The 15,906-nt window shown below is 50.6% G+C and overlaps 1 long non-coding RNA gene across 2 annotated transcripts; it reads left to right on the forward strand.

Annotated features, from left to right (window-relative positions):
* Window positions 1-11,436: 11,436 nt before the first annotated feature.
* On the forward strand, window positions 11,437-15,564 carry LOC147601096 (uncharacterized). Of its 2 annotated transcripts, XR_015258478.1 has the most exons (5): window positions 11,437-11,604; window positions 11,906-12,028; window positions 13,772-13,835; window positions 14,718-14,792; window positions 15,266-15,564. It is a non-coding gene; the product is annotated as an uncharacterized LOC147601096 (long non-coding RNA). The 2 variants fall into 2 exon arrangements; XR_015258477.1 differs by lacking the exons at window positions 11,437-11,604; window positions 11,906-12,028; window positions 14,718-14,792 and having other exon boundaries at window positions 13,072-13,835.
* Window positions 15,565-15,906: the final 342 nt, after the last annotated feature.

Here is a 15,906-nt window from a genome sequence, read left to right on the forward strand (position 1 = left end):
AAGCTCTGCTTTGCTAATCCTTTAGGCTCTCCGTGTTATTCCTACTGTTGTGATAACCCATCCTTGTTCCGCATTGCTGCTTCATCGTGCCTTTTGCTCCGCAAGCAGCAGTACTCGTGCTGTGGAAATCTACCAGTCTCCCAGCCTCTGGGAAGTAACTCTGACAAAGACACAGAGCGAAACAGCCTTGGCACAATCCACAGCAATTCTGCCTCTCAGGGCACCCGGCAGGCCTCTTTCTTCTCTGCCTCTTCCTGGGGAGGCCAGGCAGTACGGTTGTAGCAGAAACTGCTGCACCCTGTGCCTGCGTCTCAGGCTGCCAGCTTGGCCCTGCGCGTTGGCCGCTGAGGTCGGGGACGCTGCACCGGCAGCCTGCGGAGCGGGGCTCAGTCACTGCTCAGTGCTTGGGGCAGCAGCCGTTCTGCCGCTGCTGCAGGCAGCTGCTCTCTCAAGGGCGAGGCGCTGGGATGAGAAGAGGCTGGTGCACACTCCAGACTAAGGCAGCCATATATCTACAGCCAGGAGTTAAAGCTAGAAAAGCCTTTCGACAGCCAGGTGAGATGACAGCTGGATTTCTCCCAGAGCTGTATTCCAGATGTGTTGGCAGCTGACAGTGGCTTGCAGGGCTGGAGAAGGGGAGAGAGGTCTGAAATAAAGGAAGTGAGTGTTGAAGTGATTGTTTTAAGGAAGCAAATTAGGCAGCCAAAGGAAGGGAGCTGCTCACCTGACACATTGGCCCCTCCAGCCTACTACGTCTTGGGTGTTGCAGGCTCCCCGTCCCGCCAGCCCCAGGCGGCCGGCGGGCAGGAGACAGCCCCGCACCGGCCAAAGGGGCTCCCTCACCTCACTGCTGGCCTGGCCCCCACCCGCCCCCGGGCAGCGCCCCCCGCACACCGCCCTGCCGGCTGCTCTGTCCCTGTGCGGGGCCGGCGCTGCAGTTCCGCGCTTTGCGCGCCGAGCGCCCGCCGGCAGCGCGCACGTGGGGCGGCAGCGGCGTTTCCTTACCGGGAGGCAGCAACGAGCGCGGCGGCACCGCACCGCAGCACCGCATCGCCGCTACGGGCGGGCGGCGGCGAGCAGCACGGCGGCGCCTGCGCGGCTCACCTGCAGTACCGGGTTTGCTTCGCCAGGCGGCAGCACTGAGCACGGCGGAGCGCCACGCCCCGCATGCGCAGCGTCCGAGCTGGTTTATCGTTATTCGGGCGCCTGAAAGCCCGCAGAAAACCACACGAAACGGGGAACAAAAATACACCGGGGCCCGCGGGAGTAGCAAGGACCACACGGCTCCACGCGTGCCCGAAAGCAATGCGGCGGCGCGGCAGCAAAAACTACGCGTCCCAGCACGCGCTAGAAAACAGCATGGCGCCCGGCAGCCGAGTGCCTGTTTCCGCGCCTCCGTCCCGCTCCCCGTCCCATCGTGTCGTCTTTATTTTTCTGTCCCGCTGCCTGTCCGCTCGTTTCTTGCGGTACCGCCCTGTCTAGCTGGCTCTCCCTTAATTCCCTTTCTCTGCCCCTCTCTCCTGCTCCCTGGCCCTTTTCTCTCTTCTGTCTTCCTCCAGCCCGGTGCTGTTTGTTTTATTTTTCCTTCTTGGTCTCTTCGAACAGAGATGACCCTTTCTTTATTGCTCACGCCCTTTGTCCTGTTCCCTGCCCGTCCCTTGTCTGTGTGCGCCCTGTCACCATCGCTCCTTTCTTCTTCCTCCCCTTCCCCCGCCCCGGCCTGCTCCGCGGCCCTGCGCTCTCTTGCTCCATCTCTGCAGGGCTCCTCGTCGCTACGCTCTTGACCTCTCTGTCCTTTTCTTTGCACCTTTCTCTCTCTCTGCCCTTCAGTTTTCTACTTTTTCTCGCCCTCCGTCCTGCCCCGCCTCGCCGTATCCCATACGGGCTGGGAGCGCGCGGGGCGGGCCCGGGGGCGGGTGGGGAGGGGCCGGGGGCGGTCCGGGAGAGGGTGGGGCGGGGCCGGGGGCGGGGGCGGTCCGGGAGAGGGCAGGGAGGGGCCGGGGGCGGTCCGGGAGAGGGCGGGCCCGGGGCCGGGGGCGGTCCGGGAGAGGGCGGGGCGGGGCCGGGGGCGGTCCGGGAGAGGGCGGGGCGGGGCCGGGGTCGGTCCGGGAGAGGGTGGGGCGGGGCCGGGGGCGGTCCGGGAGAGGGCGGGGCGGGGCCGGGGGCGGTCCGGGAGAGGGCGGGCCCGGGGCCGGGGGCGGTCCGGGAGAGGGCGGGCCCGGGGCCGGGGGCGGTCCGGGAGAGGGCGGGCCCGGGGCCGGGGGCGGTCCGGGAGAGGGCGGGGCGGGGCCGGGGGCGGTCCGGGAGAGGGCGGGGCGGGGCCGGGGGCGGTCCGGGAGAGGGCGGGCCCGGGGCCGGGGGCGGTCCGGGAGAGGGTGGGGCGGGGCCGGGGGCGGTCCGGGAGAGGGCGGGCCCGGGGCCGGGGGCGGTCCGGGAGAGGGCGGGCCCGGGGCCGGGGGCGGTCCGGGAGAGGGCGGGCCCGGGGCCGGGGGCGGTCCGGGAGAGGGCGGGGCGGGGCCGGGGGCGGTCCGGGAGAGGGCGGGGCGGGGCCGGGGGCGGTCCGGGAGAGGGCGGGCCCGGGGCCGGGGGCGGTCCGGGAGAGGGCGGGGCGGGGCGGGGGCGGTCCCGGGGCGGTCCGGGAGAGGGCGGGGCGGGGCCGGGGGCGGTCCGGGAGAGGGCAGGGAGGGGCCGGGGGCGGTCCGGGAGAGGGCGGGCCCGGGGCCGGGGGCGGTCCGGGAGAGGGCGGGGCGGGGCCGGGGGCGGTCCGGGAGAGGGCGGGGCGGGGCCGGGGTCGGTCCGGGAGAGGGCGGGCCCGGGGCCGGGGGCGGTCCGGGAGAGGGCGGGGCGGGGCGGGGGCGGTCCCGGGGCGGTCCGGGAGAGGGCGGGGCCGGGCCGGGGGCGGTCCGGGAGAGGGCGGGCCCGGAGCCGGGGGCGGTCCGGGAGAGGGTGGGGAGGGGCCGGGGGCGGTCCGGGAGAGGGCGGGCCCGGGGCCGGGGGCGGTCCGGGAGAGGGCGGGGCGGGGCCGGGGGCGGTCCGGGAGAGGGCGGGGCGGGGCGGGGGCGGTCCGGGAGAGGGCGGGGCGGGGCCGGGGCGGTCCGGGAGAGGGCGGGGCGGGGCCGGGGGCGGTCCGGGAGAGGGCGGGCCCGGGGCCGGGGGCGGTCCGGGAGAGGGTGGGGAGGGGCCGGGGGCGGTCCGGGAGAGGGCGGGCCCGGGGCCGGGGGCGGTCCGGGAGAGGGCGGGGCGGGGCCCGGGGCGGGCCGGGGGCGGTCCGGGAGAGGGCGGGCCCGGGGCCGAAGCGGCAGCGCGGTCCCAGAGGGGCGGTGGCGGGGTCGGCTCCTGGGTGCCGTCCCGTTCCGGGCCGTGGAGCAGCTGCAGCCGTGCCCGGGCGGGTGAGGGGCTGCGGGCGCGGCGGGTCTCGGGTGGGGGGTCCCCTGGTTGGGGCGTCCGCGGGCGGGGCCGGGCTCTGCCCTCCCGGGAAAAGCGGCCTCAGGCCGAGCGCTGCCCCGGGGTCCTCGGGGGGTTTTGGGGCCGAGCCCGTGTCCGGCCGCGGGGAAGCAGGGGCAGCCCCGTCCCGTCCCCGGTTGCTCCCCGCGGGGCCGGGCAGCCTCTGCCGCTCTCTTTTTTGCCTCCTCTTTTCCCAGTGTCGCCTTCTGCGTCACGTGAGGCAAATCCCGCGTGGCTGACTGCACGTGCTGCCCAGGGGGTCACACGCGTGTGGGGCTGGGGGAGCGGGGAGAAACACTTGTGAGCTCGGGCACCACAGATGCTCCACATCAAACTCGTGGAAAAGGCAAATTTGCTGCCGGTGCGGAAAAGCTGGTGGAAACTGCAGTTAAGAGAGCATGCGCCTCATTTCTGAATTGGTCCGTTGGTAGTTACGAATGTTTTCCTTTCAGGTAAAGGAATGAACTTTCATCTGCTGTAAGAGCTGCCCGTTACCTGCTTTAGGGACAAGTGCTCTCTCCTGTTGTTTCACACTGATGTTATGGGCAAGTTGGAAATAGCCTTTTATTTTTATATGCGTAACTCGGTTTTTAGTAATATTGGTGTCAGTGTGGTTATTTTTTGAGCAGCTAGGTGCCAGTAGGAATGTGATGAATGAAACATGATGGACACTGATATTCGAACCTGATTTTTATTTGGATTTTGTCTTTTATGGCATGTTGTCCTGTGGCTCAATCCACATTGTATTCAGCGGAGTCTTCATTTTAGGACTTTTAAGTAAAAAAAAATCTTGTCTTTCCAAAAAAGGACTGCTTATTCTTAGGACTGAGGTGTAGACTTGGAGAGTCGCTTGAGTACATCATCAGAATTAAAGCCAAATTTCACTGAATGTTGCTGCTGTTTGTCTTCACTTTCATCAGTTTCCCCACCACTCCCTTGTGGTTGGGAGGGTTGAATCATTATTTTCTTCCTCAAGGAGAGACTGTATTTAAAAGTTAGTTTCCTTACAAACTTATAAGTAAGTTGGTAAAATGGAGTTATGATTATTAAAACCACAAAAATAATGCCAGTCTTACAGATCTGGACTATTTGTGAACATGTATTAATTGCATGCAAATGTCATTGAGATACAGGACATCTGGACTTCATGCTCTGACAAGGCAATGTGCAGAGACAGAGATGAGCTCGAAAAGAAAAAAAAAGATACAATGTGATGATTTCTGTGTGGTTTTTTTTTATGTGATGTGGTTTGGTGTGGAGTTTTGGGTTGTTTTGTTGTGGTGTGGTTTTTTTTTTTGGCTTTTTTTTTTTTTTAGTGCAATGTAGACTGGTGCCAGTGTGCAGAGCTCTTTGCTGCTGCTTCTCTTTTACTCCTCCTTCATGGCTATAATTTTTGTTTGGATAATTTTAGAAGAGCAATTAAGTTACGTGGCTGTGTAAAAGTGCTGGTAATACCAGCACATTTAAAAGCTTGAACCAGTAGTGAATAAGTTGGCTGCAGGTAGAATGCTACAGGTAGAATTTATGGAGGAAGAACAATAACAGGAATCAAATAGTGAGTTAACAAAAACTTTTGTGTGTGTCATAAATATCAAAGTCTTATTGCCAAATGTTGTTTGGCAAGATGTTCCAAATGGCTATTTTTGGTAAACGTAAATTTTCAGGAGGTTCAGGGTTGTGTGTGGCAAAACAGGCCCCTCCACTCGTGTCCTGTCACGTGAATGCCCAGTGGCCGGGCTGTTGTTCCCTGCTCTCGATGTGGCCACAGCAGTGCTGTGATGTTTAGAGCTGACAGGTGGGTTTAGGAGTGGAGGGAGAACGCCTGTTCTCTAAGTGCTACGAATGGCGACCCTTTTCCATCTCTGCTGCTTTCCTGTGCACAGGATGAAGCTGTTTTATTTTTCTCCCTTGTTTCTGGTCTAAATATTCTGAAGCTGTCGCTGCCGCGGGGTTGTTGAAATCGGTGTAGGTGAAATTGCTGCGGTGCCTGCGGCTGTGCTCGCAGGGACGCTCAGTGGCTCCTCATCAAAACAGCGAGGTGTGTGTGGACATCCATAGAGTTGTGCTCCAGGTCTGAGAGCGTGCCGTATTATTGCTGTTGGAAGATGGAATTGAGCATGAGCCTGTTAAATCTAAGGACAGTCAAAAGCTGGGAGGGGACCCTAAGCAGGTTTGGTGGCACGACTGCAGTTTTAGAAGATCTTGACCATTTGGAGAAATGGCCTGACAAAAAGCATTCCTTTTTTTGCAACAAGGCAGTTCACAAGGACAGATGGATTGCTCTACAAAAATAGTCAACTTGGGTTGTATAGGGGGAGGAAATCTTGGCTAAATGTAGGCTTGAGAAGATGTGTGTAGGTATCTGTGTCTGTCACCTGCATGTATCTAGGAAAGTGGTTCTAGTGATACTAAAGCTGCCAAGGAGTCAAAAAAAGGCACAGTTCTCTAAAAAATGCAAAAGCTCTAGGGGCTGGTATCAACAATTGTACCAAAGGTGATGCAAAATACTTTTTCCTCCACTCAGTTGTAGTCTTCACAAACCTTCCCCCAAAAAGGAAGCTTTAGATTCTTACCCAGCTTTATGCTAAAGTTTGGGGGTTTTTTTTTGGTGACTTGTGTGTTTGTTGGGTTTTTTTTTTTTTTTTTTTTTTTTTTTTTCCCCCCTTCTCAGCTGAATGTTGACTGCCACCATTTCACTCTGGTCACTCTTTCTTCTGCCCTGAAAGTACAAGACGGATGGAGAGGACCTATAGTGGTCTGCAAGTACAAGGTACATCTACAAGGTGTGTCAGCGTTTTTCCGAAGGTACCTGTAGTGTGGACTTTGAAGTTAACATTCTTAATGTGCCAAATCTCCTGTAGTTTTTCTATGAACTATTTTAACACAAGTACTAAAAATAAAATAAGGTCTTTCCTGGAGCCTGTTGTGCCTATGCAAAACTTACTTCCCTCTGTTTATTTTCTCTTCCTGAAAGCGTAATCTTCTGTTTCTGTGCGCTTACTATTAAATGATACTGTGAAAGTAACTTTGTAGTAGAAGAGGGAAAAAAAGCTGTTCATAGAGTTCAGAAGAAACAGACTTTGTTTTCATGATAAAAGCTTTATGCTGTTTCAGTCCATAACTTTAAAAAATATCTTTGTAGTAGTACTCAAACCTTACTGAGATGCTAGCATCTGTACTAAAAGCAATCGGGGTCGAAGAAGAGATGTGGACAAACCAGGACAAATCAGCGTTGCTTCCATGTGTTTTCCCAGGCTTCCCAAAAAAATGATAGCAGCCTTGTCGCTAGTGACAAGAGTGAGTCTTGATGTGGTTTTGGTGAGTTGCTGCTTCAATGATGCCCTTTTTCCTTAACCTGCAGTGTGTAACTTTTGACTTCAGTCGGAAAGAGATCTTCCAGAATGGAAATCTTTCTCATTCAAAGAAGTTACATTTTATGAACTTCCTATCAGAGTGGATCTTCAGAGATGATGTACTTGACAGTAGAAGTCATCAGCAACAAGATTTTTCACTCTCTCTTAAAAAAAAAAAAAAAAAAAAAGAGGAAACTCAAGTTTGGCAGCGCAGGTCTTTGAGTTCTTGGTTGCAGCAGTTGAAATATCGTAAAAACGTGTTGCTCTGCGTGCTTCGGTACAGCCAAAGGCATTAGCGAATCTGCCAGTCCTTTTTGGTAGCCTTATGGATTGCAGAACTGGGGATTTGGTTTGTTTGTTTTTTCTTTTATTTTGAAAGTAAAACCATATGCGGAATCTCTTCTCTCACTCATTTTTCTTCTGAAAATAAAACTTGAAAAAAAACTTAAAATTGTGTAGTTTACAAATGGACTTGCATTGTTTAAACTGTAACTGCCAAGTATCTGTAGCATACAATTTATTAGGTGTACTTAAGCAGTTAGGTATTTGTTCTGTGTGTTTAAAAAGAGGCAACTGAATGTTACAGGATTCTTTTCCCAATCTTTTGATGGAGCGCTCCGCAGTACTTCAGTTCCATCTCACTTTCAATTGCGAGTTTCCCTGGCAGTTCAGCAGCAACTCTCCTGGGCAGTGCAGCTGGCCAGATGCCCCTCCTAATTACACAACACACAAAAAAACCTCCTAGTCAAGTAGCAGCTGTGTATTTCAGAGACTGATAACTTAATTGTATCAGTTCACAGCTCCGTGTGTTAAATTAATGTGAAAGGAACATCACATGCTTTTCTAAATACAAGCATTTAAATTGGATTTATGTAAACATAAACACATCTTTTTAGCATAAAGTGAATTAATTAGATATGTTATTTATTTTTCATTTTACTCTTTAGAGTTTTTACGCTTTACTTGCGGCTTTATTGACCAAGCAAACCAGATGTGCAGCAGCAGGGCAAGGGCTGCTGTGGCGGATCCCTGAGCGTCGATGCTGCTGCGGGTACACCCTTGTCCTGCAGCCTGGCAGGTGTGAGGCTCTCTGCAGCGGTGATGTAAGGAAGGGGGGAGGCGTTTTCCAGCACCAGCAAGAGTTGTTACTGTTATGCTATGAATGTGTTCAAAATCATCTCAATTATTCTTAATACTGGTTTTAAGCATTCAAATCGCTCTAGCTTTTAAAGATGTGTTGTGTTTTGAGCTGATCTGTTTACATAGAATCCTCCTTTAGCTCAACTGCTGTCCTATCCCTTGTTCTGACTGAATTCCTCTACTTTCTTCTGTGCTATTTTTTTTTTTTAACCTGCTGAAATACAATTTGGGATTTTTGTTTTTCAGGTGTCTGGTTGTCAGCGTCTCATGGTGCTCGGTAGATCCCCCCAGCCCAGGTTTGCCTGCCAGTCATTCAGCGTACTGAGGGTGAGGTCCCAGCCCTACGTCCGGAGGCTCCCAACTCTCTCTTCAGCGAGTGCCCCGCAGGTGCAGCAGCAAGGGCTGGCTGCTGAGGAGAGCCCGGGGCCAACAGGGGCCAGGGGCAGTTGGTGGCGTGGGGAGCCTGTCCCGGCACGGGGGCGGAGGGGAAGGGTTGCGGAGCAGAGCCTGAGCGAGAGACGGGGCACCTACAGGGCAAGCGGTCTGCGCTTACTGTGTCTGTCATAGTAACTCTAAGCAGATATTATCTGTCATCTAAGTAGAGATGATGCGTAAGTGTCAATAGATAACAAACTCTAAATAGATATCATTGTAAGTAGCCATCAAAGTCTAAATAGAGAGGTCTAAAAAGGTATTGGAGTGCTATGGTACAGAAATCTAAATAGATACTAGCCTAAATAGATGCATAAGTGTAAATGTATGGAAGTGTAAATATACAAGTCTAAATGGATATTATATATAAAGTGTAAATAGATAATATATATGAAACATGTGTAAATAGATACACGTGTGAGTGTCTGTGCTATGTAAGGTTTTTAAAATGGAAAGAAACCCTATTTGCAGAGAAGATTTAAAAACTTGCTCCCTCCCATCTCTATTGAAGAGAGAAAAATGCTTTCAAAAGCTGCCCCTTCTCCTTTTCCTATCTCGATTTGGGGCCAATGCCCCAAGAAGGGGATTTTTGCCTGCAGGGCCGTGCACGCAGAGTAGGAGCTGCCAATGCAGCACAAACATAACCCAAAACTCTGAATCTGGGTCTGCAATGCGGGGGGAACCCAATTAACATCAGTTTGAGGGGGAAAAAATATCCTAATTTGAGGCTCCCAGGAAAGCCAGATCAGCCTGCATTTGTGCAGCTAGAAAGCACCCCCTCACATCCCCCCCACTTTCGTGCACAAAACCAAAAGCAAAAATTGCAAAATTTTATGTTGTGGAATAGTGCCAAAAAACCACAGCATTGAATATTTTGGCAAAACGCCGAAACCCCAGATTTTAATATTATGGGAAAGCAGAAAGAAAAATGCCGCCTTAATGTGGGGACAATGTGGGGTGAAAGGCTGGCAGATGGAGGGACAGTCCTGGGGATTACCCTGCGTGGATTACCTGGTCTGTCTGAGTCAGTTACCTGGAGTGGATTATCGGTTGCGGGTCATCCCAGGTGAGTTGTGTCCGCTGTGGATTATTCGAAGCGGACCCCCGGTGTAGGTCATCCCCACACATGTCCCCTCATGCACCTTTCTACCCACACCCCCCTCGTCCATCCCCATCCATCCCCAGCTCGTGTCCGTCCCCCCTGCCCCCTCTGTGTCTCTGCACCCTCCCAAATGCTTTCCACTGAAATGTTCCCCTGTGATTGGTCCCCCCCCCGTGTCCCCTGCCCTCCTGTCTTGTGCCTTCACTCCCCCCTCCACCCCTGCTCTGCCTCCCCGTATTTGACCCTGCCCCCCGTAACCCCTCTGCCTGCAGACCCTGGGGTGATGCCTGCCCCCCATCACCCCCAAACTGAAACCTCCCACCTGCTTTCCTGCACCTCACTCCATCTCAGTTGTTTTAAATGATAATTTGCAATTGTTTTCAGTTTTATCACTTCTCTTTCTGGGCATTTATTGTTCTCTCTTTTCCTCACAAGGGGTATTGGTGGTGGTTTGTTTCTTCTTAATTGTTAAACTGTTTTCATCTCAACCCACGAGTTTCCTCACTTTCACCCTTCTCATTCTCTCCCCCTCCCACGGGGACGCTTTTTGGTACAGAGGCCACAAATGTCACTGCCCAGGCTGCGCGGGGGGAAAGGGGCAGCTGTGCCCCGGTAAGGGGTGACCGGCTGCGGACGGTGCGAACGGGAGGGAGGAACCGGCCGTGGCTCGTCCGGCTGAACACCCAGGACCGGAGCGGTACGGGGCTGCTGCCGCCTGGTGACCGAAAGCGGGTACTGCAGCTCGGGAGTCTCGCATGCGCAGTGCCCACACGGCACAGATGCCCGAACAGGCATGCTCGGGAGCCGAGCCCCTGCCGCGCACGCGTGTTGCTCTGCCATTCTCCTGGTAAGGCACAGATGCTCTACAGTGCATGCGTGGGTGATGCACGCCGACCGCACATGCCCGGTTAAAAGCGCGGGCCGCGCATGCAGAGGTGTCACCATCTAGCTGCGCATGTAAGCAGAAGAAGATGGAAAAAAATCTGGAGCTTCAGTGCAGAGCTGCGGCTTCAGTTAGACAGAACTGTAGCAAGCGGGAGCTGGAATGAGACAGTGTCCACTGTTGAGAGCATGCATGAGCCAGAGCCAAAATTAATTGCAGCTGTAATGAGCAGGAGCTGCAATTAGCTGAAGCGTCTATTTCCTGGAACATCCATCTGCTGGACTGTGCTCCCAGCAAGGCAGAAGAGCGGCCAGGCGCAAGCAGGGCTGGCCCCAGCAAGCAGCTGCAAGCAGCAGGGGGGTGAGTCGTCCTTCTGCCAGCGAGAGCCCGGCCTCTTTCCTTGGGGACTAAATCCATGCTACTTGTCTCTATTTGCGTGGATGGTTTCTCCTGTTCCCAAGTGCAGAAGTGAGGTGGGGGTCCCCTGGGTCTCATGGGGCAGCCCTGCTGCGAGGGGACATGGGCGAGGCGGCAGCAGGAAGCATTGGTGTCCACCTGGTACCTGGCGAAGGGGAGAGAAACTGGCCGGTCAGAGCCCCCAGGGTACATGGTCTGGCCTCGCTTGACCCATCTGGCAGAATCCTCCGCTGTTTTTGCCGTTGGCCAGGTGTGACAAACAGGATTAATTTTGATTTCCTCTTTTCCCAGTGTCACCTTCTGCATTGTGAAAAAATCCTATGTGGTTGATTCTGCTTGCTGCCTAGGTAGTCGCACGTATGGGGCTCGAGGAGTGGGGAGAAACATTTATGTTTAAGGACACTACAGATTCCACATCAAACACAGACGAAAAGGCAAATTTGTTGCCAGTGCAGAAAAACTGATGAAAACTGGCAGTTAACAGAGGGTGTCTCGTTCCTGAGTTGGTCCCTCGGCAGTTGTGTTTTCCTAAAGCTACTGTTACCTTCTTTAGGGTCAAGTGTTTATCTTCTGTTTGTTCATACTGATTTTACGGGCAAGTTGGAAATGGACTTTTCTATTTACAAGCATAACTCAATTTTTAGTAATATCTTGTGCCAGTACAGTTAAATTTTGAGCACCTGGATGGCAGTAGAAATGTAATGACTGAAACATTATGGGAAGTCATGTTTAACCTTAATTTTTATTCCTTTTTTTTCATTAGAGCATTGATGACCTGTTGTCCCATGGGCTCAATCCAGTTCTGTTCTGAGCTTTTAATCTAGGACTTCTAGGTAAGAAAGTTTGTCCTTCCAAAAAAGGACTAATCATTTGTAGGATTGAGGTATAGACTTGGAGAGCTGCTTAAGTATGTGATCAGAATTAAAGTCAAATTTGACCTAATGTTACTGCTGTCGATCGTTGTTTTCATTAACTTGCCCACTGCTCCCTTGTGATTGGGAGCTGATTCATCTTTTTTTTTTTTTACTCAAGGAAAGGCTACATATTAAAGTTAATTACTTTCCTCAGAAATGCCTAAGTTGGTTAAATTGAGTTAGGGTTCTTAAAACCATAAAAATGGCACCAATCTTACAGGTTGGGACTGTTTCTGAATGCGTATTCATCATGTGTAAATGTCATTGGGGTACAGGTAATTTGGACTCCATGCTCTGACAAGACAATGTGCTGACACGGGGATGAGCTTCAAAAGAAAAAAAGGTAAAATGTCATGGTTTTGTTTTGTTGTTGTTTGATTTTTATCTGTGTGTTTTTTTTTTTTTCTTTTTTAAAGAGTTCACTGTTGACTGGTGCTAGCCCGCAGAGCTCTCTTGCTCCCTGACCTCTCCATTTCTTTTCTTTCACTCCTCTCTTATGGCTATAATTTTCATTTGGGTTATTTTAGAAGAGCAATTAAGTTAGATGCCTGTGTAAATGTGCTGGTAATAGGAGGTCAATGCTTGAACCAGTAGGAAGCAACTTGGTTACAAGTAGAACTTCTGAAGGAAGAACAACTGTAACAGAAAGCAAATAACAAGTTACCCAAAACTTGTGTATGTCAAATACATGTTTGGCAATACGTTCCAAATGGCTGGTTTGGTAAACATAAATTTTCAGGGAATTCAGGGTTGTGTGCAGTAAAACATGTCCCTGTGTTTCTGTGTCCTGCCATATAAATGTCCTGTGGCAGGGCTCTTGTTCCTTACTCTGAATGTTGCCACAGTAGCAGTGTGATATTTTGACCTAACGAATGGCTTTAGGAACGGAAGGAGAATGCCTGTTCTCTGTAAGGGTTATGAATGCAGACCCTTTTCTCTGTCTGCTGCTTTCCTGTGCAAATGTCTCCATTTTTCCTAAGGGACTTGTAGTATGAACTTTAAAGCTAACATTAGCAATGTGCCAACTCTGCTCCTATAGTTTTCCTATGAAATGTTTTAACACAAACACTAAAAAAATAAGGTGTACATTGAAACGTGTTATGCCCGTGGAAACCTGACTTCCCTCTGTTTGTTTTCTCATTCTGGAAGCATAATCTTCTGGTTTTGAGTGCTTATACTAAATGATCCTGTGAAAGTAACTTTGTATTAAAAGAGGAAATGAACTGTTTGTAAGAGGTAAGAAGAAACAGACTTTGCTTTCATGATAAAAGCTTTGTTTTTCCAGTCAGTAAGTTTTTCCAGTATCTCATTGTGGTGGTTTAGCCCGGATCACCACACAGTTTCTCATTCACCCTCCCCCTACCCAGTGGGATGGGGGAGAGAAATTGGGAAGAAAGGAAAACTTGTGGGTTGAGATAAAAACAGTTTACTAAAAAAACTAAAAACTAAAAAGATAACAGAATATAAGGATATTAATATATACAAAATATACAAAATGAACAATGTACGATTTCTCACCACCCGATGTCTGGATGCAGCCCGTCCTGAGCAGCGATCAAGGAAATGACATCGAACAGCAAGCAAAGGGGCGAGAGCAAGATAGCAAGGTAGAAGGAACGATGCCAGCAAGCAAGAGTGAAGAAAAGGATGCCAAGGGTGCCCAAATGGAATGGATGCCCCCTCCCATGGGCAACCCCCACTTACATACTGAGCATGACATTTATGGCATAGAATACTCTCTTTGGCCAATTTGGGTCAATTATTCTGTCTGTCTTTTGCCCAGCTTCTCGCATCTGCACATCAACGAGACTTTAACGAGACCTGGAAAACCAGACAGTGTCTTTGGTTTCATTAACAACAACTCTTATCATCAGAGTGTTTTTATCAACGTTTTTCACACACGAAATCCAAAACACACCGGCTACTGAGAGGAAAATTAACTTCATCCCTGCTGAAACCGGGACACTCATAGTAGTGGTCAAAAACTTCACTGAGATACTAGCATCTATACTGAAAGCAATCAAGGTCAAAGAGGAGACATGGACAAAACAGGATAAATGGATGTTGCTTACACGTGTTTTTCCAGGATTTCTCAAGGAGCAGTAGCAGCCTCGTAACAAGTGACAACAGTGAGTCCCGATGGGGATTTGGTGAGTTATTGCTTCCATGATGTCCTTTTTCCTTAACCTACGGTGTGTAATGTTTGACTTGAATTGGAAAAAGATTTTCCAGAATGGGTATCTTTCTCATGCAAAGAATTTGCATTTTATGAAAAACTCGCCATCAGAGCAGATCTTCAGAGAGGATGTACTTGGCAGTAGAAGTCATCAGCAGCAAGACTTTTCACTCTCCTTTTTGGTAGCCTTCTGTATTGCAGAACTGGGGATTTGGTGGGTTTTTGTGTTTTGTGGGTTTTTTTTTTGTTGTGGGTTTTTTTTTTATTGTTGTTTTTTTAAAGTAAAACCATACAGGCATCTTTTATCTTGCTGAGTTTTCTATCATAAATGAAAATTATTAAAAAGTTAAAATAGTATGATTTACAAAGTGACTTACATTATTAAAGCTGTAACTACCAAATAGCTGTAGAGTACAACCTAATAGGTGTATTTAAACAGTTGAGTATTTCTTCAAAGCCTTTAAAAGGAGAGGCAACTAAACAGTATGGGTTTTTTTCCAATATTTTGATGGAGTGCTCTGCAGTACTTATTCTGTCACGCTTTCGATAGCGCGTTTCCCTGGCGGTTCAGTAGCACCGCTCGGGCAGTGCAGCCGGCCAGATGTCCCTCTAATAACGTAGCGTGAAAAAAAAACCCTAGTCAAGTTATAACTGTATTTTGGAGACAGATAATTTGATGGTATCAGTTCACTGCTATGCAGGTTAAATTCATGCAAAAGGAACATCACATACTTTTGATAGTATAAACATTTTTATTTGATTTATGTGGACATAAACACACCTTGACAGCATAAAGTGAATTACTGAGATGTGTTCTTTAGTTTTAACTCCTTAGCGTTTTACGCTTTACTTCCAGCTTTATTGACCAAGCAGACAAGAGGTGCAGCAGCAGCAGTGCGAGGACCGTAGCTGTTGCGGTGGATCCGTAAGCGTATGTTCTGATTATGGTACGCCCTTGTCCCGCAGCCTCGCAGAGGTGAGGCTCCCCTGCAGTGGTGATGTAAGGAAGGAGAAGACATTTTCCAACACAAGCAAGAGTGTTTACTTTTATACTGAGAGTATGTTCAAAACCATCTCAATTAGTCTTAATACTAATTTTAAGTGTTCAGGTGGTTCTAGCTTTTAAAGGATGTGCTGTATTTCAAGCTGACTCATTTACCTAGAATCCTCCTGTGGTAGTTTAGCCCTCTTCACGGTTTCTCGCTCACCCTCCCCCTACCCAGCAGGATGGGGGAGAGAAATTGGGAAGAAAGGAAAACTCGTGGGTTGAGATAAAAACGGTTTACTAAAATAGCAAAGGAAAACTACAAAAATAACAGAATATGAGGATATTAATATATACAAAATATACAAAATGAACAATGTACAATTTCTCACCACTTGATGTCCGAATGACTGACACAGCCCATCCTGAGCAGTGATCACAGAAGTGACACCGAGCAGCAAGCAAAGGAGGGAGAGTGAGCCAGCAAGGTAGAGGAAACGATGCCAGCAAGCAAGAGGAAGAAAAGGTGGCATATGGATGCCAAGGATGCTCAAATGGATGCCCCCTCCCAGGGGCAACTCCCACTTACATACTGAGCATGACATTTATGGCATGGAATACTCTCTTTGGCCAGTTTGGGTCATATAATTCTGTCTGTCTTTCACCTAGCTTCCTGCATCTGCACGTTAATGAGACGTTAACAAGACTTGGAAAACCAGACCGTGTCCTTGGTTTCATTAACAACAACTCTTATCATCAGAGTGTTTTTAGAATCATAGAATGGTTTGGGTTGGAAGGGACCTTTAAAGACCACCCAGTCCAACCCCCCTGCCAGGAGCAGGGACATCTCCAACCAGATCAGGTTGCTCAGAGCCCCGGCCAACCTGGCCTGGAATGTTTCCAGGGATGGGGCATCCACCACCTCTCTGGGCAAACTGGGCCAGTGTTCTACAACCCTGAGTGTAAAAAATTTTTCCCTAATATCTAACCTAAATCTATCTACATTGTTCACATATGAAATCCAAAACACACTGGCTACTGAGACAAAAATTAACTCCAT

The sequence above is a fragment of the Chlamydotis macqueenii genome, chromosome 4, assembly GCF_036417535.1.
Source record: "Chlamydotis macqueenii isolate bChlMac1 chromosome 4, bChlMac1.mat, whole genome shotgun sequence".
In the NCBI taxonomy this organism is placed as follows: Eukaryota; Metazoa; Chordata; class Aves; order Otidiformes; family Otididae; genus Chlamydotis; species Chlamydotis macqueenii.